The sequence below is a fragment of the Canis lupus genome, chromosome 22 (assembly GCF_003254725.2).
Source record: "Canis lupus dingo isolate Sandy chromosome 22, ASM325472v2, whole genome shotgun sequence".
Classification (NCBI taxonomy): domain Eukaryota; kingdom Metazoa; phylum Chordata; class Mammalia; order Carnivora; family Canidae; genus Canis; species Canis lupus.
In genome coordinates, this window is record NC_064264.1 from 17,690,664 (window position 1) to 17,715,853 (window position 25,190).

Below are 25,190 nucleotides of genomic sequence, written 5' to 3' on the forward strand. Positions count from 1 at the left end.
TAAAACAGATGGAGGATGATGTTGAAACCTAGAAGCATAATTTCATGAAATGCTAATTGATCCCAGAGGTTGATTATTGCTTTAGTATTTCAAGAACGTTTCACTTAGATTTTCATAAATTTTCTCTTTCCCTCTCTTCTCTCTTCTTCTCTATCTACCTTTCGATAGATAGATGATAGATAGATAGGTAGATAGATGATATAAAACCTATAAGCATCTGAAGACCTGTAAGGTATTTTGGTGTATGCAAAATCACATATAAATATCCTAAAGAGGGATCCCTGAGTGGCGCAGCGGTTTGGCGCCTGCCTTTGGCCCAGGGCGCGATCCTGGAGACCTGGGATCGAATCCCACATCAGGCTCCTGGTGCATGGAGCCTGCTTCTCCCTCTGCCTATGTCTCTGTCTCTCTCTCTCTCTCTGTGACTATCATAAATAAATAAAAAATTTAAAAAAAATAAAAATAAAAAAATAAATATCCTAAAGAGACATTGAAAATTGTTGTTGAGTTACTGTTAGACATTTCCTTCATATATAAATAAGGTATTTGCTATAATCACAGAGGGGCTGCTATTTACACATAATAATCAGGTTATTTGGTGTTGACTAGTTGTTTCCATGTCAACTGCATTCACTAACAGGAATTAGTCACCGAATAGTTGAGAGAGCCATCTGTGTACTCCAAGGACTAGCCTGTTTATGCAAATGGAATCGTGTTTTGTAAAAGGTTAAAATGACAGAAATATATGAATTATGTAATGTATCAATGAGGTTGCACAAAGTACATTTTCCTAATTGTTCATATTAAATTCTCTTGGTTATTATTGAATAATGCCATTTTACTTTAGGTGAGAAATACCATAATATATTAAACAGACTTTAAAAAAAATGAAGAAGGAAAACAACAAATTAGCTTAATAGTTTAAGCAATTTTGCCAGATTACCTTACCATGAAATTCACTGGACATTTTGAGGTACCCAACCATTATGTACATTCTGATTCTTCAACTGGCTATATGCAATATTTTGCAAGTCTGAGAATTTTTAAATATTGGCAGGAAAGCAAAAACAGTATATTTCAGTGGCAAAACGTTAAATCCATCCTGAATCTCTTTCCTTTTTACCAAGGCCACTTCTGTAAGCATGAATTTTTCTGTTCCAGGAAGATCAGTTTTTAAGTAAATATCCTTTATGACTATTTAGGAAATTCTTTAAATCTAATTTATTGAATCAAATTGGTTGCTCATCTGGGTTAAATCTCCTTTTTCAGGATAATAAATTCCTTACCCAGGCATCCAGTTTACTATCAAACAACTTTTGTTTGATCACCAAGATTTAATTTAATTTCCTCACTAAACATTTTACCACAGAATTTGCCTAATCCCAACCAGATAGCCATATTGGAAAATCCAATTTAAATCTTTTGAGTGTAGCTCCTCTTCCAGCCTATGAATATCAACCCATGACCTCTCTTTCTGAGGTATTATTAAGTCTCTGTCAAGATAGTGTTCTCTCCATCTGAGTTAGGGCTCATAAACAGATCTGTTTGATCAGTGGAGGTCATTTGGGGAATGTTTGCTGTCAGGAAGCCCAGAAACCTCAAGTATATCCAATCGAAAGCCCCTCTTTGCTGAGGCTCAGAACCTTAGCTTAAAAGCAGCATGTTCCTCTGAGACCCTTCAGCCTCCCTCTTAGGGATCCATATAACTGCAACAATGAGATAAACCACATAATGGTTTGTGCTATAATTTCTTTGTTCTGCTCCCAAATTTTGATTTCTAAGAATTAAGAAAGAAACCTTTTTAGTGTTTCTTCAATTAACTGATCTTAGTTAGAAACATATTCTTTTTTTTTTTTTAAGATTTATTATTTATTTATACATGAGAGACACAGAGAGAGAGAGGCAGAGACATAGGAAGAGGGACTCGATCTCGGGACTCTGGAATCATGCCCTGAGCCGAAGGCAGATACTTAACCACTGAGCCACCCAGGTGTCACAAAACATATTCTTAATGTTATTTTTAACAACACTATTCTTTGTCTCTCTCCTATCCCCATCCCTTTTGTTAGAGTGTCTTTAAGCAAATATTCACAGGGAAGAGAACACACATCATATAAGATCAAAAGGTCTGAGAGATTAGATACTTTAAAGCATAGACTTTGCCTTGAGTCTTCCATCAAAACCTTATAAAATTTTTCTTGAACCTATCTTATAATATCTGTTAAAAATATGGCATTAGGAAAATCTCTGCTCCAAAATTTTCCTTTTCTAAGAAAAACAGATTTATTGATACCACTACAGAAAATGATCCCTCACTAGTTTGAGGCCCCCAAATCACAAAATGCACAAGTGTTATATGTTACCAACTATGGCCAAACTCTTGTGGCTTAGATCAAGTTGAATTCAGTCTAAGAGTACTCACTCTTGGACTGATTGATAGGATCCTATCTTAACCCATGCTTCTTCCCATCTTATCTACCAACTGGCCTTCTCAATGGGTCATTTAGAGATCAGTGCAAATGCATTATAGTTCATGTTAGGCACTCGTCTTTTTCAGAGTAAAGAAATATTGTCAAAGCTTGTTAGTAGTTAGACAAGATATGTAGACATTTAGAGATTATTTAGAATGGGTAGTATATAATCTGAGGCTCTATAATATTTACTAATTCTTTAATATGTAAATTGGACCCTCAGATTAAAAAGACAAACAAGCAAATAAAAAAACAGAAACAAACAAAAAAACCCCATGAACAGAAAAGTTCAAAATGGGGGCACCTGGGTAGCTCAGTGGTTGAGCGTCTGCCTTTGGTTCAGGCACGATCCCTGGGATTTGGGATTGAGTCCTGCATCGGGCTCCCCAGAGGGAGCCTGCTTCTTCCTTTGTCTATATCTCTGCCTCTCTCTGCCTCTCATGAATAAATAAATAAAATCTTAAAAAAAAAAGTCAAAAATGGGAAAACCATGATAATAACTTTAGAGTCCATGAATTTCAGACACAAGGTCTTTGGAGGCTATCCCCAATTCTTTCCTGTGTAAACATATGGGACTCTCCTGCAGTTTTTAAAGTAATGAAAGGATGAATCCGCTGGGAAGTTCAAGGATAAATTTACTCTTTAATGTCTTTGTAAGCTTTGAAATATATCCTTGAAAAAATGTGACCCTAACTACCTATCTCCTGACTTTTTAAAAATAGACTAAATCTAGAAATACAAGATTTAGCTGGCAAACAGAAACTAATAAGAAATTATCCCATTGTCAAGTCTCCAAATCTTTGCTGAACATTTTGAAAGAGACTTAAAACAAAAGTAGAATAATACCCAGCATAAACTAATGACCCAGATAAAACAAATTCTCCCACTAAAGTTAGTAAATAACATCAGAGGAGGAATCCATTTGATAAAGGTACCTATAGGTATCATATGCAAAAAATATTTTGGAAAAATAACTGTTTTGCAATAGCTTAAGAAGATGAAGAAAAAATATAGCAATCAATGAATGTGCTGTAAGAGAATCAAGTACTCAATTATTCATTTTACTCTTAAACTCAGAAAGAGAAATCTATTGAAATACTTAAAGATAGCTGTGCTACTTAATTTTATATATCAATTTGACTGGCCCACAAGGTGCACCGATACTTGAGTATGTCTCTGAGGGTGATTCTAGATGAGATTAACATTTGAGTCAGTAGAATTTATAAAGCAGACTTCCCACTCCAATGGCAGTGAGCCTCATCCAATCCATCAAAGACCTAAATAGAATAAAAGCTGAGTAAGAAAGAATTGTCTTTCTGCCTGTCTTTGAGATGGGACACCAATCTTCCGTGTTTGGACTTGATTCAGACTAGAATTTACACCATTTGCTCTCCTGGTTTTCAGGCCTCTGGACTTGAACGGGAGCTCCACCATTAGCTGTCCTCAGTCTCTTGCTTGCCAACTGCATATTTTAGGATTTCTCAGCCTCCATAATTACATAAGTCAATTCTATTTCTCTGGCAAACCCCAACTAATACAGATTTTTGGCAGTGAGACTGGGGTTCTAGAAAAACAGAATTTTAAGGATGAGTTTTCTGAACTGCTTCTGGAGTTTCTGGAATTGGCTCTCTAATTTGCTTATATTTAAAGATGCTAGTGACTATTTCCAGTAGTAAAGAGTACATGATACATGATCTGGCATTAGAGATATGCAAAATATCTCCCGGTTGGATTCTCCTAATCGAGCACTTATAAGAAATAAGAAGCTTGGTGACTGTGTATATATTTTCAAACATTTTTGGAAAACTAATGAATATTATGAAGCTAGCTGGTTGCTCCTAATGTCTGTCAACAAAGTAGTAAAAGAAAAGGATGCGCTCAGGGATTCAAATTCCCAGCTCAATCACCCCAGAAATGGCCTTATAGCTTCTATGTGTGCACTGAAGGAAATTTTTATCTTCTGTAGCCACAGGCAGAGTTTGCTGAAAATCACAGGCAGAGCCTCATTCTGTGATTGGCTAAATTACAATGCAAGTAGAACTCCCAATCTTGCAGGTGTCCATTAAAGTGAGGGCACTTACTGGGAAAGAATAAGATATTTTAAGTTGGAATGGGGATGACTGATATGCCTGATGAAACTGGAAACATCGACCTTATAAATTCTGATAAATCTTCTTTGCTAAGGAAAGGTACCTCACCAATCCTAGCAATAGTAGCCTCCCCATCCCAGTTTGCTTTGCTAGAGGAGATGATAATAGGCTCCCCTGAGGCAGTTGCCATTCAAGACAGTGCTGATTCTCCTCAGACTCACCCCCATCATTCCACTCTGCTTCTAGATCTAACTAGATTTAAGTCCCAGCAGGCTCCTAAAGGTAAAGTACAGGATGTGACCCATAAGGAAGTGAGCAGTCCAAAAGGACTTCTTATGTTTTTGTTTGTTTTTGTTTTTTTTTTAATGTATATACACAGAAGCCCAGAAACATATGTGGGGATGGATATTGAGGGTATGATATAATGATGGAAGGAACATAAAGTTGGATCAGGCTAAATTTTGATATGGACTCACTAAACAGAGATTTTGCATTTAAGGCTGCAGCTTGGAAAGCTAGGATGGGCTCTAATTGTTTTTTGGTTGGTTGGCTGAAACATGAACTAAATAGTGGCCTACAGTGAGTAAATTAGAAATGCTAGACCTACTAAGGGAAAGATTCAAAGCCTCAAGGAGATTGAAATGTTAGAGCAGATTTATCCCGTGAGACATATGTGTCCACACTTATGCTGGGAGGGTCCAGAAGACATACTTTTACTCAACTATGAGAAAGAAATTTGGGAGGTGAGTTCCAGAATCCTTGAAAAGCTCTGTCATTGATCCTACCAATAGGCCAGACGTAACAGTGGTGACTGGTGACTGGTGTTAATGAATTGGTAATTGGATCCCAGTGGGAGGACCAAGGGGCTGCCAATTGGCTGTGGTTACTATAATGGACAGCAGAGTTAAAGCAACAATCAGAATAGTCTGACTGACCCGACCCTATGATGTTGGCTAGTTAATCATAGTGTTCCTAGAAGTGACACAGATAGGAAGTCTAATAAATTCTTACTTGGTGTGTGTAAGTTAAAAAGTTTGAGATTAAAAAAAAACAAAGATCTATCCTGAATCATAAAAATGGAGAGTCGTGTCTTCAAAATCAGTTCCCAGACTTGAGCTGGTGTAAGGGTCCCAGAATGTTTTTTTGTTTGTTTGTTTGTTTTTATTTATAAATGTACTTTTTATTGGTGTTCAATTTACCAACATATAGAATAACACCCAGTGCTCATCCTGAACGTTTTGAATGAAGGGGAAGTTGTATCCCTTTGAGGAAGGACCTTTGTACACTGTTAAAAATTGACACTGTTAGTCTTTCTCACAGCCTTCCCCAAAGGGCCCTACAACCTTTTACCAAGGTAATTGTGCACTGGGAAAAAGGAAATAACGAGTTCTTCTGGGGACTACTGGACAATGGTTTTTAAATGACATTAATTCCAAGAGACCCAAAATACTACTGTGGTTTACCAGTCAGAAATGACTCACAGACATCATGTAATCAATGAAATTTTAGGTTAGGTCTGTCTCATAATGTGTAGAGTGGTTCCCAAACACACCTTATGGCCGTTTTGCTGAAATGTGTGTTTGGAGAACATATTCTCAGAAGCTGACACAATACCCACATTGGTTCCCTGACCTGTGAAGTAAGGGCTATTATGGTGGGAAAGACTGAATGGAAGCCATAAGTGGACCTTTTTAAGTGTGTAACTAATTCCAACTTTTACCTTCTAGCTGGTAGAGAATGTTTGACCCATATAAAGTTTATAGACAGCTGTACTATTCATTTTTAATCTCATGATTTGTTTCTCTTTTTTTTGTCTTTGTCTCTTCTTTTTCTCTTTCTTCTTTTCCTTCTTTACTTTCTCCTTCTCCTCCCCAGCAATATTAGTTTATATGTCTGTGTTACATTTGATGCATATCTGTAAGCCACATTAGATCATTTCTAGAAGATGACCAGATTTAAGTAAATACATGAATAAATAAATGGCCGTATAAGCTATTATTTATATTTGGATCCAGTTGAATTCCTTTTTGTCTATTATAGTAAAATGTTACTTCAAAATTATATCATATTGAAAAATATATCAAAAAGTAAAAAAAAAATTAAGAGTAAATATATTTGGAGACCATAAAAAAAATAAATAAAAGGACAAATCTGTTGGTAGTTAAAGCCACCAGCCGACTGAACTGTATATCTAAATGCAAGTAAATAACCACAACATATTTTGATTATTACAGAACGAGAAAACATTTCCATTTAAAGAAGAAGACTATTTGCTTGAACATAAGGATGGTATGCATACTCCCCATACTCCTGTTTTAGGCTGAAATATTCTATTGTTGTTTGCCTCTTGAGGATACACTTAAATTTTAATGAACGTATCTGAAAGAAGGTTTGAGTACAGTTCTATTTAGTAGGAAAAAATTATCCCCCTATGTGTATAATACTGTAACCAAGAATTGACACATAACCTGCTGCTTGGTAATAGAACCATCATTCTGGGGCAAGAGCTCTAAAGTTATCATATAAACTTTCATTCTGTACTGAATACCTCAGAGAGTTGAGCGGAGACAACCATAAAACTAAAGATAAACCATTTTATTCAAAGATCTGCAAACCCGAATTCTGAATTAGATATGTAAGAAAAAAAAACATCTAACACTAGAAAGGCATCCATCAGAATAAACTGCATTATTAGTTCATGTTTTTAAGAATTAATATCATAAAATAATTTAAAATACTCTAAGTGGGATTTTTTGAAGTATTCTCAAAAGAAAATGATGAGGTGATATCCATAATTAACAAGAACTAAAGGGCAAAATCATACAGAAATGAAAGAAAACTGAAAGAAAATTAGAAATCTTAGGAAGAGCATAGTCATTAAATTGATAATATAGTTAAACAAAGATGCAAACCATTAGGTCAATCTTTTTTTTTAAGATTTTATTTATTTATTTGACAGAGAGAGAGAGAAAGAGAGAACAAGCAGGGGGAAGAGCAGAGGAAGAGGGAGAAGCTTACTCCCCACTGAGCAGGGAGCCTGATGCAGGGCTGGGTCTTAGGGTCCTGGGATCATGACCTGAGCTGAAGGCAGATGCTTAACTGATTGAGCCACCTAGGTGCCCCTAGATCAATCTTTATTAAAAACAATTCTGATCTATATCAGAAATAACCAATCTGGAAATTAAATAAAAAGCAAAAATTCTATTATCCATAATGACAGAAGTCATAAACTACATGGAAATAAATTATACAAATATTGTGCAAACTTTTTTTTAATTTTTTTTAATTTTATTTATTTATGATAGTCACAGAGAGAGAGAGAGGCAGAGACATAGGCAGAGGGAGAAGCAGGCTCCATGCACCGGGAGCCCGATGTGGGATTCGATCCCGGGTCTCCAGTATCGCGCCCTGGGCCAAAGGCAGGTGCCAAACCGTTGCACCACCCAGGGATCCCTGTGCAAACTTTTTAGGAATAAAATGATAAAAATAATATTAAAATAGATAAAAGGCATTAATAAATTGAGACATAAAATCACAGTGAAATGGCAAACTCAGCTTTATAAAGATGTTAATTCTCAATGAATTAATTGGCAAATTCAATGAAACTCCAGTCAAAAATCAAATAATTTGGTTGGTTGCTTTGTTAGTTATAGTTGTCCAAGTGATACTAAAATCCATAATAAAAATTGTAAGGGGCTTCTGTTGCCATCCAAGATGGACCAACAGGGACCTAATTTATCTTTCTGTTTGAAACAAAGACAAAATAGCCAAAATATTTTAAATAACATATTTAAAGACACCAGACAGCCAACAAGGGGCAGTGACTGTGAGAGGTAAGAAGCAAACAAGATTACCCCTATCATTGCCTACCCTCAATTTCTTGATAGTGTTTCCAGGCCATGGTACAAGGGAAAAAAGGCAGATGACCCCAACAGACTTTTTGATTTGAGGACAGTGAGCTGGAGGTTGATAAAGGCAGAGGTGACAATGGTGGTTCATAGATCAGAGTAACGAAGTGGAGGTAGACATCTAGAACACCTCACAGGGTACCTCCCAAATATTCAGCTAAATATTGATAAGCACACATGTGAGAATAAGGCCAGGAAAAGATCTAAAGAATGAGTGGTGACAATGCCAGTGTCCTGGACTCAGGGCCTCCTCCTATCATCCATTGTGGAAAACCTCATGATTCAAGGTGCTAGGTTGAGCACACAGAGGGCGTTGTGTGAGTAGTGAGAAGTAATGATCCCTAGTGGAGCACTGCTCTGCTTTTACCTAACAAATTTGGTAAACATTAGGTCAATTATCCTTCTAGGAAGCTTCCTCAAAAAACGAAGTGTACTTCATTTTGGAGACATATTTATTGCTGAGGGTTACATGATTTATCATGAGTGGTTTCTCAAGATTCAAGATCTCTTACAAATGAGGGTGCATGTGTTCATGTTTTTAGTAGGTAGGTGTTTTAATTACTGACTTCAACACAATAAATAAAATTTAATGAGCTAATTACCCCAGAAAGAATTTTTTTTTTTTTTAGATTGTTGAGACCACCCCCCTTCGAACCAACCAACATACACATACGGGATATACATCAATTACTGGGTACAGGTAATAGTACATCCAACATCCAAAGGGATTTGCCAGCCAAAGAGTAGGTCGTAAGTTTCACAGTTGAGTTTGAATAATTAAGTTGAATATTTGTTTTTCAAGGACTTCTAAGGGCCATTGGACCAATCTGTCCTAATATCCAGACCATCAGTCAGGTGACACACATCCATTCCATGGCATAACAAAGTGATAGTTTTAGGAAAGAAGGTGGAGAAGAGATCTAGAGTAATTGTTAGGTGTTTTGTGTGGGAGGTACAGGAGTTGAGAACATTTGTTGTTTGCTAATAGGTCAGAACAACTCAACAGGAAATGTCAGACCTAAGAGTGAGTTAAATTTAAGGTCCTTGCAGTGGCTTTTAAGATTTGTACCATGGTGTTTTCCTTCATGAGGGAGGATTCAGAAATGGTTCTAAGAGAGAGAGATGACATTAATGTCCCTCTATCCTACTTGTCCTATATTCTAAGGTGACCCCTCTCTAGGAGTCAAGTTGTTGTCTTCCTTCCACCATTACAAAATCAGTGTGTACCATTCCAGTATGTGTAAATTTACCTTTTGCTCAATTATCATCTCCCTTCATGAAGATCTTTTGTCTTGAAGGTTAGATAGAAAAGGAACAAGGTGATTTTCATAATCTTGTTTTTTAGAGATTTTATATATTTATTCATGAGAGACACCCAGAGAGAGGCAGAGACACAGGCAGAGGGAAAAGCAGGCTCTCTGCAGGGAGCCCAATGTGGGACTCCATCCTGGAACTCCAGGATCATACCCTAAGCTCAAGGCAGACCCTCAACCACTGAGCCAGCCACCCAGGCATCCCTATAATTTTATAGATATCCATTGTCTTCCACTTTGACCTACTGGTAGAAAGGGAACTCAGCAAGGAGTGTACTCAACAAATGCTAATTATCTTTATTGTATAAGACTGCAATCGTAAATGAAAAATGTAGGTGTCTAGAACAAAATGAGTATTGAATCCCTGAGGCCTTCTTTTGACTTGCTGATACCTGGAAATTTCATCAACCAGATCAGCCTGGATTGCCACAGGGGAAGAATAAAGCATAGTACCCAGGAAAAGTCAGGATGGAATTACAAATTTTTGAAAAATGGCTATATATCCCCTGTACTTTTTGTCTTCATCATTATCTAGACTGAGAGGAAATGATCCCTTTCTAGAAATAGCACATTCAGTGACAGAACTGCCTTATTAAGGTCAAAGAAGTGAGGAAGATAGAGTCAGAAATCTTTGAGTGTATTTTTCGAGGAGTCTATTCTACTGCTCAGCAATACCAGATATCAGTGGATGGTGGGGAATGTGGAGCATCCATTAAATAACTTGACATGAGTCCAGTATTCAGAGGCTTCTGGGATAATGGCTGCACCATTGTTGGATGGGAAATAATCTGAAAAACTGAAAAGATGGCAAATAATAGTCTCAGGGGCCAATGTGATATAGACAAGTCAGTTGATTGACTGAAACGGCATCATCATAACCTGAAAATATATCATCAACTATACAGCACCACTGACAGCCCCTGAGAGGAGGCTCAAAATCAAATGTAGTCAACATGCCAAAAGCAGGTGGAGACAACACTTCTGTCAACCTGAGACAACTGGGTCAACTTTGACAATCTGGCAAGCAGTTGTATCCTCTGCATTAGAAACAGAATTGTTTGCTTAGAGCCTGGTTTGTGTTGGTGATGGATTTCCATGCCTGGTATGATGATGAATTCAGACAGAAATGGTAGGAATCTGAGTGTTGCTTGATTAGTAGATCGACTTCAGTCTGTCTCATCAGAGATTGTTTTCTTACAATGGTCATCTACATGCATAACTCAGCTCATTCAGTGACTGAAATCAGTTTCAGTTTTAAACCTATCAGCCAATAGTTTTCCAAATGTCAGACAAATAAGCAGTCAATTAGCAATGGCCCAAGAGTTGGTAAAAAATATAAGAAATTTCATTTGACAAAGACTTGGGAAGAGCTATGAAAATGCCCTTGATATCTGTTCAATGAGGGAAGAAACAATATTCATGTTTGGTCCTGCTTAGCTGGTGCTGATGTTCACCAGTGGTAGCAGCCTACTATACACTATCAGGTTTTGACTTATCTAAATCATCATTGAAACAGGCCTGGAATTTAGGGCAAGATCTGTAAATTGAGAGTCTAGGTAATTCAATAGCTTTGCTTCAAGTAGCATAGTTAGGGCTAAATTTTCCCTAAAGTGGTAGCTGCCAATTTTTCAGGTAAAGATGAAATAATGCTGGGACCCAATTATCTGCATTCTTTAATATTGCATATCTATTTCTCAGGTAAGCCTCATTGGATCCTTTTTAACTTGCTGACCATTAGATTTGTGATGACTTACTCTTAAATGGCAATATGATGAATAACAAGGTCTCAAAAAAAAAAAACAAAAAACAAGGTCTCATGAGTCAGGAGTTAAGTTTCAATCGGAGTAAAGTAGCAAGCTAATAACTTATTTATAAAAATTGGAATAATTATTAACCATATCTGGAAAGTGAGTCCACAACTCAAAAGACGCATCCAAGTAGAGGCTTTTTCTCTTTGCTAGAAGCTCTAATCAGCAGAATCATCATTTACCAAGACATGTGGCTTTAAGAGAACACTAGGCTTGCAGTGCCCTAAATATAGAACATGTTCAGTTTACTGGATGGATTCTAAAGAGTTAGATCTATTGGTTTGGGTAACACTCAAAAAAGTCTGATGTGGGATGCCTGGGTGGCTCAGTGGTTGAGCGCCTGCCTTGTGCTTGGGGCATGACCCCAGATTCCCAGGTTCGACTCCCACATCGGGTTCCCTGCGTGGAGCCTGCTTCTCCCTCTGCCTGGGTCTCTGCCTCTCTCTATCTCTCTCTCTCGCCCTCTCTCTCTCCGTGTCTCTCATGAATAAATAAATAAATAAAAATCTTTAAAAAAAGTCTTATGTGTGGTGGCCTATATATATAAAACCTCAGTTTAAGGTAGAAGGGAGCCAAGGAGAGATTTCGTTCCTCAACTGTCAAATAATCCTTATGAATCTACTCACATAGTTCTGAGAAACATTACTTACCAATAAGGCCCCTAATTTTCATCAGAATTCATCATTGACACCTTCTGGAGGAAGGTCCATGGACTAAGTCATGGTCACTGGGTCCTAGTCTGATTAGTCATACAACAGTATATCATCTACATAGTAAAGCTTTGGACATTAGAAATTAGAACCATTCATCCTAAACCCTCATCCACCCCAAACTGGCAAATGACAAGGTAGTTTAGATGCTCCTGGGGGAGTATTATGAACACATATTGGATACTTTATGTTATACTGTGAACTTTTCTTGAACCTGGTATGTCCAAGACTGCTTACCAAGTACTATCATTTTGTGTAATGGATTTGGATATAGTTGCAAAGTCTGTAGCAGCCAGGGCTATAGAGGCAACAAATGAGTTCACTTAAGCAAGGATCCATTCTAAGCTCCCTTTACCACTGAACATACAGGGCTAATGTATTGAGATACTGCATCTCACACTCCTGCTGCCTTTAAGACTTTGATCAAAGTCATGACTTTTAGTTTCTCCTCTTGTATTCTATACTGAATGCTGGACCACCCAGGAAGTTGTAGAGAGGCAAGTTGGCATTTCTAGAGAGGTGGTGTGGTTGTTCCTGATGAGAAGAACATCTTTTGGCACTCTAAAACAGGAGGCACGTGCGTACAGCACATTAATTCCTGCTAAGCGTTATAGGTAGGAGCAACAATAATACAACTAATTGACTCAAAGGACCCTGTCAACAGAGTCATGTTAGCTCTCCTTTTCCACTGTGAACTCTGCCCAGGCAGAATAAGTGGAATAAGGGCCCCTCTTCCTTCCAGAGTTGTGGGTAAAATAACAGCTTTAGTTTCTATATTCAACAGAGCTGTAATTGAGTCCCTTGCTTCAGAATTCCCCAGCATACTCAGACAGGTACATGGGGACATTGATTTTCTTTGATGACAAGGTGTCCTTAGCCCCACCTTATTTATCTTTTACTATAAAGTCTCTGACTTGTGAATAGAGGGGGAGAGATTGAAGGAATAAAGAGGGAAAGAGGTGTTCCATGCCATTAAACAAGGCTTGGCACTTACTTTTCGTTTGAACTTTATGGCGACAGGTGTGATTCAACCAAATAAACTGTCCTGTGTTTTGGTCTGATGCTGTATATTAGGTAGCATGGATCTCATTGCTACCATCATCTATTACAACCTTGGGAATCCCTGATTCAACCCCAGAAGGTATACAACAAGCTGTATTTCTCAGACTTCTCATTTTACAAACATCCTTGAAAAGATAGTCTGGTACAAAGACAGACTGTAAGACTTGTAGTGATGCAGGGGACCCACAGTGGGTTATCTCCTGACAGTTGTAATTGACGTGAGTTTGTTGATGCTGTTTTTCCTGTGGTTTTCAGAAATGAATAGAGAACTTAACCCACCATATTTTACTCTTTCTTATATTAAGCAATTCGGAGACAAACGTACATGCTTATCGATCGGAATGAATTTTTGAGAAAGATTACTTACCTGTGTTGGCACTAAACAATACTAGGGTTAGGCAAAACTTATCTCTTTGTTCTGGAGAATGCTTATTTCTGAAAGATAAGAATGAACCAACTAAAATAACTTACTTATCAAGATTCACAGTTCAATTATCAAATATACACATCAGTACACTTGCCTTCCTTTGCCCACCAATCAAAGCTCTACATTATAAACTAATGCCAACTGAACTATATCTCCACCTTGCAATACCATCCTTAAAATTACACAGACCAGACTCTAGTGCTCAATGCTCTCCACTGCATAGATGATTATAATGCAATCTGTTACTAGGACCCTGGCACTTTTTACCTGGCAAATCTGACAACAGTTTCTTTGCTATCCAGCTTTTTCCATTCCTTATTTTTACAAATGACATATTCTATTTTAGAACTCCAAAATGACAATACTTAAAACTGTGTCATTTTTAAACAAATGTCTTTAAAAATGTATATTGTGTATAGTTTTATTCACAGTAGGTAAAAAATTTATTTACACTTTGTATTTATATTATCACAAAGATAAATGATTTTCTTAGACCAATTTAAAACATTTTATAGCTTTTCATATATTATTCCACTGAAATAACAAATATTTAAACTTATAGTTCATTTTTTTATTCTTCAAAATTCTGCCACCAAATCAAATAATGTGCAATCAAAAGATTATATATTTTTATGCTGTTAGAGTAAATTGACAGTATGGAGGAATAAAATGAAAATAAATTGCAATAGTAAAAAAAGATACCTCTTTGTGGAATAAAATATGGGTAACATAAAACAAGAAAAATAAGCATAACCAAAGCAATCTATGCATTAAATTATCTCATTTCTTGATTTCTGAAATGTAATATTTTCAGTGGCTCTTTGATTTAGCCTGGGGATTCTGAGATGCACTTTTTATGGGATATATTTCAGCTGCTTAATTGGTACTAATATTATCCCAGTATTGTTTTTATTTTGTCTTCAAGTCATCATTTCAGAGAGAAAGTAAAAATTTCACCACGTGGTGGTGCTGGTGGATAATATAAAAAGCGAATTATTCCCGGAGCACATCTTGAGAGAGCTGGTTATGGTGAGTTAAATAAAATTAAGGGAAGGACAGCTTCATTCACCTCTGTCATCCCCTATTTTTCATTTCTCCTTTTGACACAAAGAGTGTAAATTAGGCAGAATGGTTACTACCGGTGGCTTGGGTCCTTGCTAACTAGCAAGAGGAACAGAGATCTTTAACACAAATTTCATGGCTTTGGAGATTGACGATTAATGAGGCTATTATTTTCATTTTTAAATTGTCCCTGCTGCAGTATGAAAGATTGCTTCAATTACACACACTATTTTCATCCTTCCAAAAGGACAAATTTTTGTGTGACTGCCCATGTTTTCACCTAGCATTATGACCACTGGATTCTATTATCCTGTTCTGGATACAAATGCAAGTATTTTAACATGCCATCGAATGTTTTTATACCAAAATGAATAGTAAATACATGTACAAACTTGAGTAACTGCTCAATTATAGTTGATGTCAGGATATTTTCAGATGGGGAGTGGGTAAGCAAATGGCTCAATGTCATTTACTATTTATAATAATTGTTAGTGCTTGCTTCCAGAAATAAATTGCTTTATCAAAAACAAGCTCTCTTAAAATGGTAACAGTTTTTCATATTTATTTGGCACTGTTTTTTACTAAGCTCAGCTTTGGTTTTCACATTTTAAAAAATGCATATATTATACAATTTTTATGAAGTGTTCAACCATGTATTACTTCAAACACTTAAACACAAGAGAAGTATGTCTCATATATATATATATATGAGTATATATGTATATGTGTATATTTTATTATCTATTAACCAGGGGCAAGTTCATGAATTTCTTATGCCCAAAGTTAACCTAGACTGCAGTCTCTGCAGGGGGTGTGAGATGGAAGACTTATATGGAAAGGATTTTCAAATGACAAAGTAGTTTTCAGTTTTCACCTCACTTCAAAGAAAAGAACCCAGCAGACACATATTCTTTGTCACATTGGTAGGCAGATACATTATTAACATCTTTGGCATGGAAGAAAAGGCAGCCTGAAGGCCTTAAATTCTCATTCTATATAGATAAAAGAATAAGCAGTCAACTCTGCTACTGAACAACAACTGTTTTAAATATAAGGCAAAGAATGAACCCAAAGCTTATTTGTAACTCTGCGTGCCCATTTAACCTCTGGGTCAGATACTACTTGATTTGAGTTTCCATTACTGCTTTTGATTCTTTCAAATGCAGTTGGTAACAATAAGGGTGGTTAGTGAAAAAGTTACCCCCTACAAAACGCTTGCAAAGGTTAATAATATAACAGTCCATAATTCTAAAAAATCTACTAATACAGATGGAATCAATCATTCACCTTCTCTAATACACACACATAATGAAAGTGCAGTGTATGTTCATTAGCAAGATTTACACAGATTGATTAAAGGAAATGCTAGACCGCCTACTAGAGAAATCTGAACTTAAAAAAAAAAAAAAACTAATTCCAGTATAGTTAACATACAGTATTATATTAGTTTCAGGCGTACAAAAGGGAAAATCTAAACTTTTGTCATAATCTTGTTAATACTATGAAATTTTTTAGCCATATCAATGATTAGCTTTGTTCTCCCAATAATAATCTCTTATATTATTATTCTGTTATTCTTTGTAAAAAACAGCAAAAATAATTCTCTTTATTTGATCAAGTACTTTTAACTTGCTTTCACATCACACTTTCTTTTCCGGTGCATATTTTGCCTCCCTTCTTTCTTCCTCTTGATTACTGGAAGCACGATAAACAAGTAAAACAAGCAAAAAATATAACAGATTAAACCCAGCAAATTAAAATTACTTAGAAAAACATGGACAAATTTTTACTCCGATCACACTGTACTGTATCATTTTGTGTTAGAATAGAAAAACAGAATTGATTTTAAGTCAAATGAAATCTAATGCAGTCATAGTTCTAACATTACAAGTTGATAAATTGTTGATCTTTCACTTCAACTCTGGCATGCAATTTTCTCATTTATAGAATGGTAAGATATGGCTATTGAGAAATTGAAATGTGGCTACTCTGAACAGAGATGTATGTTTTTGAAATTTAAAACTGACTTCAAAGGCAAGATAAAAACAAGAATGTAAAATACTTTGTTAACAATTATGGGTTGGGTTCATGTTAAAATGATGATAATTTAGACATATGAAGTTAGATAAGACATTATCAAAATCATTTTAATTTGTTTCCTTTCGATATTTTGTCTATAAGAAATTTAAAATTACATGCTCAGCTCACAATTTTGGCGTGCCTTACCATTCTATAGGACAGTGCTGTGATAAGAACCAAAGTTTTTTCTTTTTTTAAGATTTTATTTATGTATTCATGACTGACACAGAGAGAGGCAGAGACACAAACAGAGGGAGAAGCAGGCTCCACGCAGGGAGCCCGACATGGGACTCGAACCCAGGTCTCCAGGATCATGCCCTGGGCTGAAGGCAGGCGCTAAATCCCTGAGCCACCCGGGCTGCCCCAAGAACCAAAGTTTTAAAAATATTTTTGCTGGATCCCTGGGTGGTGCAGCAGTTTGGCGCCTGCCTTTGGCCCAGGGCGCGATCCTGGAGACCCGGGATCGAATCCCACATCGGGCTCCCGGTGCATGGAGCCTGCTTCTCCCTCTGCCTATGTCTCTGCCTCTCTCTCTCTCTCTCTCTCTCTCTCTCTCTCTCTCTCTCTGTGTGTGTGTGTGTGTGTGTGTGTGTGTGTGTGTGACTATCATAAATAAAATAAAAATTAAAAAAAATCAAAAATATTTTTGCTCATGACAGAAAACTTGTCAGATCTCAACGAATCTTCATCAGTTACTTTGAACAAGATATATTTGCTATTTTGAAATATTCCTTCCATATGTAACTTGTCATTTGAGTGGTTGTTATTTCTTTTTTTTCTAACGAAGTGTTTCTTTCAAATAGATTTCAAACTTATATTGCTATTTATGTACTCTAAGAATCCAACAGCTGGTACTTTGTTAGTAAAACTGTTTTTACCTGTAAAGTTGATTCTCTTATGCTAAGGACACATTTAAAGAGAAATACTGGTAACTGGGAGAAAGGAAGGGAACCTACTTAAAGCAGCCATCTCAGTTGTGCTGTAGGTGTTCCTCAGATAAATGCCTCCTATCAGTTGTCACTACTAGATTTGGATGCTAATAGAATTCCCAATGTTAAAAAAATAGCATGCAAAATATTACAGCAAATTTTCTGGATTAGGTTGATAAGTTTCTATTAGCCTTTCATTAAGAATTCATAATAGTGTGAGTTAACCCATCTGTCCTTTATCAAGAACATATAAAAGAGATGTGTTGCAGTTATTTATGAATTGCTGCTTTATTAAAGCAAGTGATTACTTTAAAGGGATCCCTAACTCATGTCAGAAGAAAAGTCCTATTGTCACTATTCTTTAGCTAGAAATGTCTAGCTGCGTGTTTGTAAAACATATCTCCTTTTTAAGCCTTAGATTAAAGTAAGATCCTTTTAGAGCTAATTATATATATTTCACAGGTTAAAAAGCATTTTATTCTCAAAGAAACACTTTCTTTGTTAGGTTGTGTCATGTTCAAAATCTTTATTTGTTCAAAGCACAGCCAAAGTTATTTTCTCTCTTACAAAAGTATAGCTTCATTGTTAACATATGCATTCATTCAGAAAATGCTGTCTACTTCCTACTTACTGCAAGGCATTGGGTTATTTATAGCACCAGAAAATAAGATAAAACCCATAAGATTGGAAACTATTTTCTTAATGGTAATTCTTTTAGATGATGAGTTTGAGTGCAATAGACTCCAATTACACTTCTGGTTTTGTTGAATAAATGAAAACTACTGAAGACTGTTGATATTAAAAAAGTCATTAAGAAATTTTGTAGTTTTCAAATTGAACTCTACTGTTGAGACATACTTGTTTATTTGTATATTTGATGGTAACAATGGAGGATGACAACCAGAACAAATTGAATTATTTTATCATGATACACGATTGAAAATGCAGGATATTGTAAATAGACTTCTATCATGCTTTTCAAAAATATAAGTGAAAGTAATAATAATAAATATTTGATAAAGCAGTGCTAAAGCATTCCAGGCAATCTTAATTTCTAACAATGATTACTGGAAGTAGGTTTTTTCCCTATTTAGGTTTGTTATATATATGTCTGTGTGTGTGTGTGTGTGTGTGTGTGTGTGTGAAAATAAGAGTCAGATGCTTAACTGATTGAGCCACACAGGGGGCCCCCACGTTTAAAATATTAATGGCAGAGTCCAGATAGAATATTTCCTGATAATATTGAATAATTATTATAAAATTTAGACTCACTTTTTCTCCTTTCCTGCAATTTTTCAATGCAATATAATTGTTTACAGAGTAAACAATGGAATACTGACATTTCCATTTAAATATTGCAATTTTAGAGAAAATATATGTATAATGTGTTTGTTATGAGAAGGTCTCAATGACATCTTTAACATTATCTCATTAAGATCATTTTATTATTAATGATATAACTATGTAGGTAGTAGTTTTTCATATTTTCTTTTATTAGTATAAAACTGGAGCAGAGAAGATAAATCACTTTCCTATAGGAATAATGCTTTTAATTGGTGGTTTGAACATTCAATTTATGGAAAGCTAATCCATAATTGAACTGTTATATTAGAGTATTCCTTTATATGTTTTATATTTTTAGTAAATCTCTTTAAGACTTTACCTTAGAGAGAGAGACAGAGAGAGCGGAGAGAGAGAGAGAGAGAAGAAGGGAGCATGAGTGGGGGGGGGGGAGAGGGAGAAGCGGACTGTCTACTTAGCAGGGAGCCAGATGCTGGGATCAGTCCAAGAACCCCCGGATCATGACCGGAGCCGAAGGCACATGCTTGACCAACTGAGCCACCCAGGCACCCCTCTTTTTAAACCACTTAATTAATAAAACCTTACTTTGTTTATGTGAAATATTCTGATAGTGATGATTTTTATCTTGTTGTGAAGCAGTAAATGAAGATAGTCATTACTTTCACAGACATAATTTGCTTTTGTTTCTCAACTTCAAATTTTAAGCAATAAAAATATAGTTATTTTCAAAAATTGGACTAGTTTTCTTTCATTGCTTAAAAGAAAATATAATAGAAATCAATGGATGGTAGTGAACTTAAAATGACAAATCACATTACTTGAAAAATATTTTTTTCCACATATAAAAATTCCCTACATTTGAATTATCCTAAAACAACTGAATACTTTGGAGCTAGGATGAAATTGGATCTGCAACCGGTGCAGTCACTTATAATATATTGGACCTTGAAAAATTCCCTTTATTTTTAATGTTTGGTAGGCTTTCTAAAGCAATCAAATAATATAATTTGTTGCTTTTATTTTTGCTTAAAAAAGAAGAATATTGTGGACTTGGAGCAAAATGAATCTATACATATTCATATTGCTGCTTAGTTGCTATTGATATTGTATAGGAATATCCAGTATAAAGGTACACAACTAACAATCCTCTGGAAAATATAAAAGTAGCAAATGTTGGTCAAAATGATCTAAAAGTATTATACGATGGAAGCATGAGGGGTTTAAGAATTTGCACAGACCAAGATTCTGTGGCAACATTACTGCTATGGAGAAGGACGAAATGACATAGGAACAAAGATCTTTCCAATATTGCAGCATATGAGCCAATACAAACGGGTTAATGTTAAAGATGACACTACCAGTAAATGCTATAAAAAACAGAGTTCCTATAGATCAAATAGTACTTTCACTTCGCACTTGCAAAGTATTCTTTTTAGTTGGACTGCAGTATTGTTTTCCATCATTATGATCTTAATGGAAATGTTCTGATAAATTCTTTTAGTTTTAAATCAAATCCTAATGTGCCCTAAAATGATCTGACCCCTAACTCTCTTTCCAACATTTCCAACTATATTCTTTTTCTCAGTTCCTCAAAAAAGCCAGATACCGTTTTGCTTCAGGGTATTTATAGATGTTATGTAACTAGAGAATGAATGTCCATCCCCAAATAAACACAATTTTGTCTCTTTATTCACCTTCTGTTCAAACTTTACCAAAACCCAAAGACTTTTTCTGGTTATATTATCTATAATAGCCCTTTCTCTATATATCTTATTATGTTGATGCTTTTACACAGTATATATGACTACTTGCCAATAAGTTCGTACATTTGCATTAGTGAGTGTAATTAACTCTATAGCCTCTATAACAAACGATCAACAAAAACATACTGGTTTAGTTCAGTACAAATTGATTTCTCATTCACATTACACTTTGGACCCTTGTCAATGAGATTCTGCTCCGAGCTTGGACACTTTGGGTCATGAATTTTTCCTTCATGAGCCTTTGCCATTTTCTAAGATCATCAGTATTATGTCAGTGAATTAATGGCAAGAGAGTGAAGAAAAATTACAGGGCTTGTCATGGGTAGGTTTAAGAGTGGCATACACAATGTTTCCCATTAGCCAGCACCCAGTAATATGTCCCCATTATCACTGAAAGGGAAGTTGGAAAACAAAAAAATCACTGCATGCTGTGTGCGCAGGATAAGGAGATGGGGTTGGGAATCCTCAAGGAAGAGTCTATCATGATATTTATTGGTCTGTATGTTTCTATTCTGTCTCCGGAGCTACATTTTATGCCCCTAGAAGGCAGCCTCATTATTTGATTTGGTTCCTGTTCTATCCTCATTGCCTAGAACAGAGCTTGGCATGTGGTAGCTGCTCAGTAAATATTTTTAAAATGAAAAAAATAAATGCAGTATTTTATCTTTTGCTTCACATTGGCCTAAAGTCTGATAACATACATTAGAGGCAAGAGAATCTCCTAGGACTAATATTCCTGAGCTAACTGGAACTGATCAGAAATGTAGTCGAGCTAGTAGCTCTGACTTACTCTTAAGGTGGGCAGTTCAGGTTTTTTGGTTCATTTTGGTCATACACTGGCATCATTGCATGCATAGACTAAGTTCCTCTGACTATTAAACAGAATTTGGAAATACATAATTTTGTTAGGAAATTTTATTACAAAGTGCAATTTAAAATCTGATTAGAATTTTGATTTGTTTATGTTCTTATTTTTGTAATGGGAAAGTGTTGGGACTGAATATTATATTTAATTCATCAGGGCACTTCTTTGTTTTTGTAACATTTGCATGGAACTTAACAAAACACTTGAAACTTTATCAGTCTCTGGCACAATATAAGAAGGCTGTTGTTCTAAATGCTTCTATTTTACAGAAAAGCACATGCGTCTCAGAATCTGTTACTTTCACAATTTCACCAACTCATGAGCAGCTAGGTTTTAATCTGATGCTCATTCCACTGCATTTATGAACAAAGCTCTCATAACCTCCAAAGCAATTTGCTTAGGAAGATAATCATAATCATTAATTTTCAAATGCATTTTTTGATCTATCGACCACGGTTTCCTAATTTAGTGGTTCCAAGAAAGTATGACTTCAAAGCTCACATGGACCTTTTTTGTCAAACAGTGCTGAAACCTTCATCATGAGTTTTCTAATAGAGGAAAATGCCAGAATGGGGGGAGGAAGAAGATATTGTACCTTACAGAGGAAGGTCTAGCTCCGAAATGTGGTTACCAAAAGTTGGACCAGCTTACCTAAATAGTTCTGGGACCACTCACAGTATAAGAGCAGTAGTCTCAGCACTTTTTTTACACCATACACAAAAATAAACTCAAAATGGGTTAAAGACTTCATGTGACACCTGAAACCGTAAAACTCCTAAAATAAAACATAATGATCTCTTGGACATTGGCTTGAGCAACACTTATCTAGATATATTCCCATAATATATTCCCATATATATTCATATATATATATATATATATTTATTTATTCCCATAAGCAAGGGAAACAAAAGCAAAAATAAACTATTGGGATTACATCAAAATAAAAATTTCTGCACAGCAAAGGAAACCACCAATGAAGCGAAAGACAACTTAGTGCGAGAAGATATTAACACATGGTATGTCCAATAAATAAGGGGCTAATATTCAAAATATAAAAGGAATTTCTACAGCTCAACACCAAAATCCCCAAACAATCTGATTAAATAATGGGCAGAGAGTCTGAATAGACATTTTTCTAAATAATACATACAGATGGCCAACAGACATATGAAAATGATGCTCAACATCAGTAATCATCAGGGAAATGAAAATCAAAACCACAGTGAGATATCACCTTATATCTTTCAAAAGGGATAAAATAAAAAAGACAAGAAACAAGTGTTGGTGAGGATGTGGAGAAAAAGGATCTTCATGCACTATTGCTGGGAATGTAATCATTGCAGTCATTATGAAAACAGTGTAGAAGTTCCTCAAAAAATTAAAATCACATATGATCTAGAAATTCCACTTCTGAGTATTTATGGAAATAAAATGAAAACAATTCAAAAAGATGTAGGCTATCTGCAAAAAACTCTATAGTTTTTGCAGCATTATCTACAATAGTCAAGATATGGAAGCAACTCACATGTCCATCAATGGATGAATGAATAAGGAGGATGATATATATGATATATATATATATATATATATATATATATATATATAGATCCATATCATGGGTATTGTAAATAATGTTGCAATAAGCACCCATTATCATGGATATATATTCCAATTAATTATCCAATATTATCCATTATACTATATATCCATTGAATATAATGTGTATATACATGTATATACATATATATATTCTACGACATATATATGTGTGTATATGTGTATATATGTGTGTATGTATGTGTGTGTATGTATATATAATGGGATATATGTAATGGGATACTACTCATCCATAAAAAAAAAAAGAATGAGATCTTGCCATTTGCAACAACATGGATAGGCCTAGGGGGCATCATGCAAAGTGAAATAAATCAGAGAATGCCACATGATTTCAATTTGTTGTGGGATCTTAAAAAAATGGTAAATAAGCAAAAAGCAGAAACAGACCCATAAATACAGAGAACTAGTAGTTGCCAGAGAGGAGGGAGTTGGGAAGTTGGTCAAAATGACTGAAGGGTGGAGGGAGATGCAGGCTTCCAGTTTTGGAATGAGTAAGTCACGAGGATAAAAAGTACACCATAGGGAACAGAGTCAGTGGTACTATAATAGTGTTGTGTGGTGACAGATGGTAGCTACTCTTGTGAGCATGGCACAAAGTATAGATTTGTTTAATCTCTATATTATATGTTGGAAACTAATGTAACACTGGGTGTCAACCATACATCATTAAAAAAATTAATTTAAAAAAAATAAAAACACACCAGAATAGTAATTTCAGAAAGCATCTTTTTCAAACAGTGGTTGTAGGAATGCTGACAACACGGACTTCATCTTTGGCCCTTTATCTTATTCTCCCCTCTGGCACACAGATAGCACCACTTTAGATAACTAGTAGAGATGACTGGTGCACAGAAGTCTCCACTTTAGTTAACTGCCCTGTGACCTCACCACCATGCCCCTCACTCTCTAAAACTCAAGGTTGCAGTTTGGGCTTGGTAGAGAATAGCTGCGTGGTGATCTGAGTCCTCCGTCCTCCCGTCCCCGTCAGTAAGTTACCCTGACTATAAAACTCTGTAAGTGATAGGGAGTGGCTTGCTGTGTAGTTTGGTATTAAAATGCCCTCTCGGAGTGGAGGATACTTTATTGATCCTCCTTCGCCTTCTATCCGTGGTTTTGAGAGAATTTAAGTGAGGTTAAATCAGAGCTCATGTTAGAGGGAGGCATTTGAGTACAAAGTTCTCTTTCCATGATAGTTGTAGAAAATCACAAAGTGACTCACAGTGGGTTGTGACAACAATGGGAAATTAGGTTTATATGCCAGCAGTAGTCTAATGAGGTAGGGAACAAAAGAAGGAACTTAGGATACTAAGCATATTGTAAGATGGGACGTTCTCAGTTCAGTGCTAACACACCAGATTGCAGGTTAGGGGCTGCAGAATATTGTCAAGCCTCACCATTAAAGAGACAAACATGTAGAATTGCTTCATGCTCTTGGCCCTGAAAACCTGGACAAAATTGAGCCCAGAAGCTAACGGTTTTCAGACAGCTGTTTCAGGGCAGGTCAGGATGAGGCAGGCTGATCTGGGGCATCAGCAATAGCAATGTAAACATTCTAGGGGGTGGTGCATGTGGAACACAGGATGACGTTGAGAATTCTATAGCATCTTCTTTTAGAGTTTGCATGCACTGTGTTTTTAACTCCTCCATCTGTTCAGGAGAGAGAGAAGTAGCAACATGATCTATAGGAAACCGAGTTGTATAAATACATCATGGTTTTCTTGTGGAGAGGATGTTTGTGTAACAGGTATAAAGTATTAACCAATAAGTCTTTTAATTAAGAA

General features: G+C 35.9%; 1 long non-coding RNA gene across 1 annotated transcript in view; it reads right to left on the bottom strand.

The window, feature by feature from the left end:
- LOC118351987 (uncharacterized) overlaps window positions 1–24,940 on the bottom strand; it is a 70,398-nt gene extending 45,458 nt beyond the window's left edge. The window contains exons 1-2 of the long non-coding RNA XR_004808330.2: window positions 24,804–24,940; window positions 13,730–13,797 (exon numbers count right to left, since the gene is read on the bottom strand). This is a non-coding gene — a long non-coding RNA (uncharacterized LOC118351987). The remainder of the gene's footprint in view (window positions 1–13,729; window positions 13,798–24,803) is intronic.
- Between the last annotated feature and the right edge of the window lie 250 nt (window positions 24,941–25,190).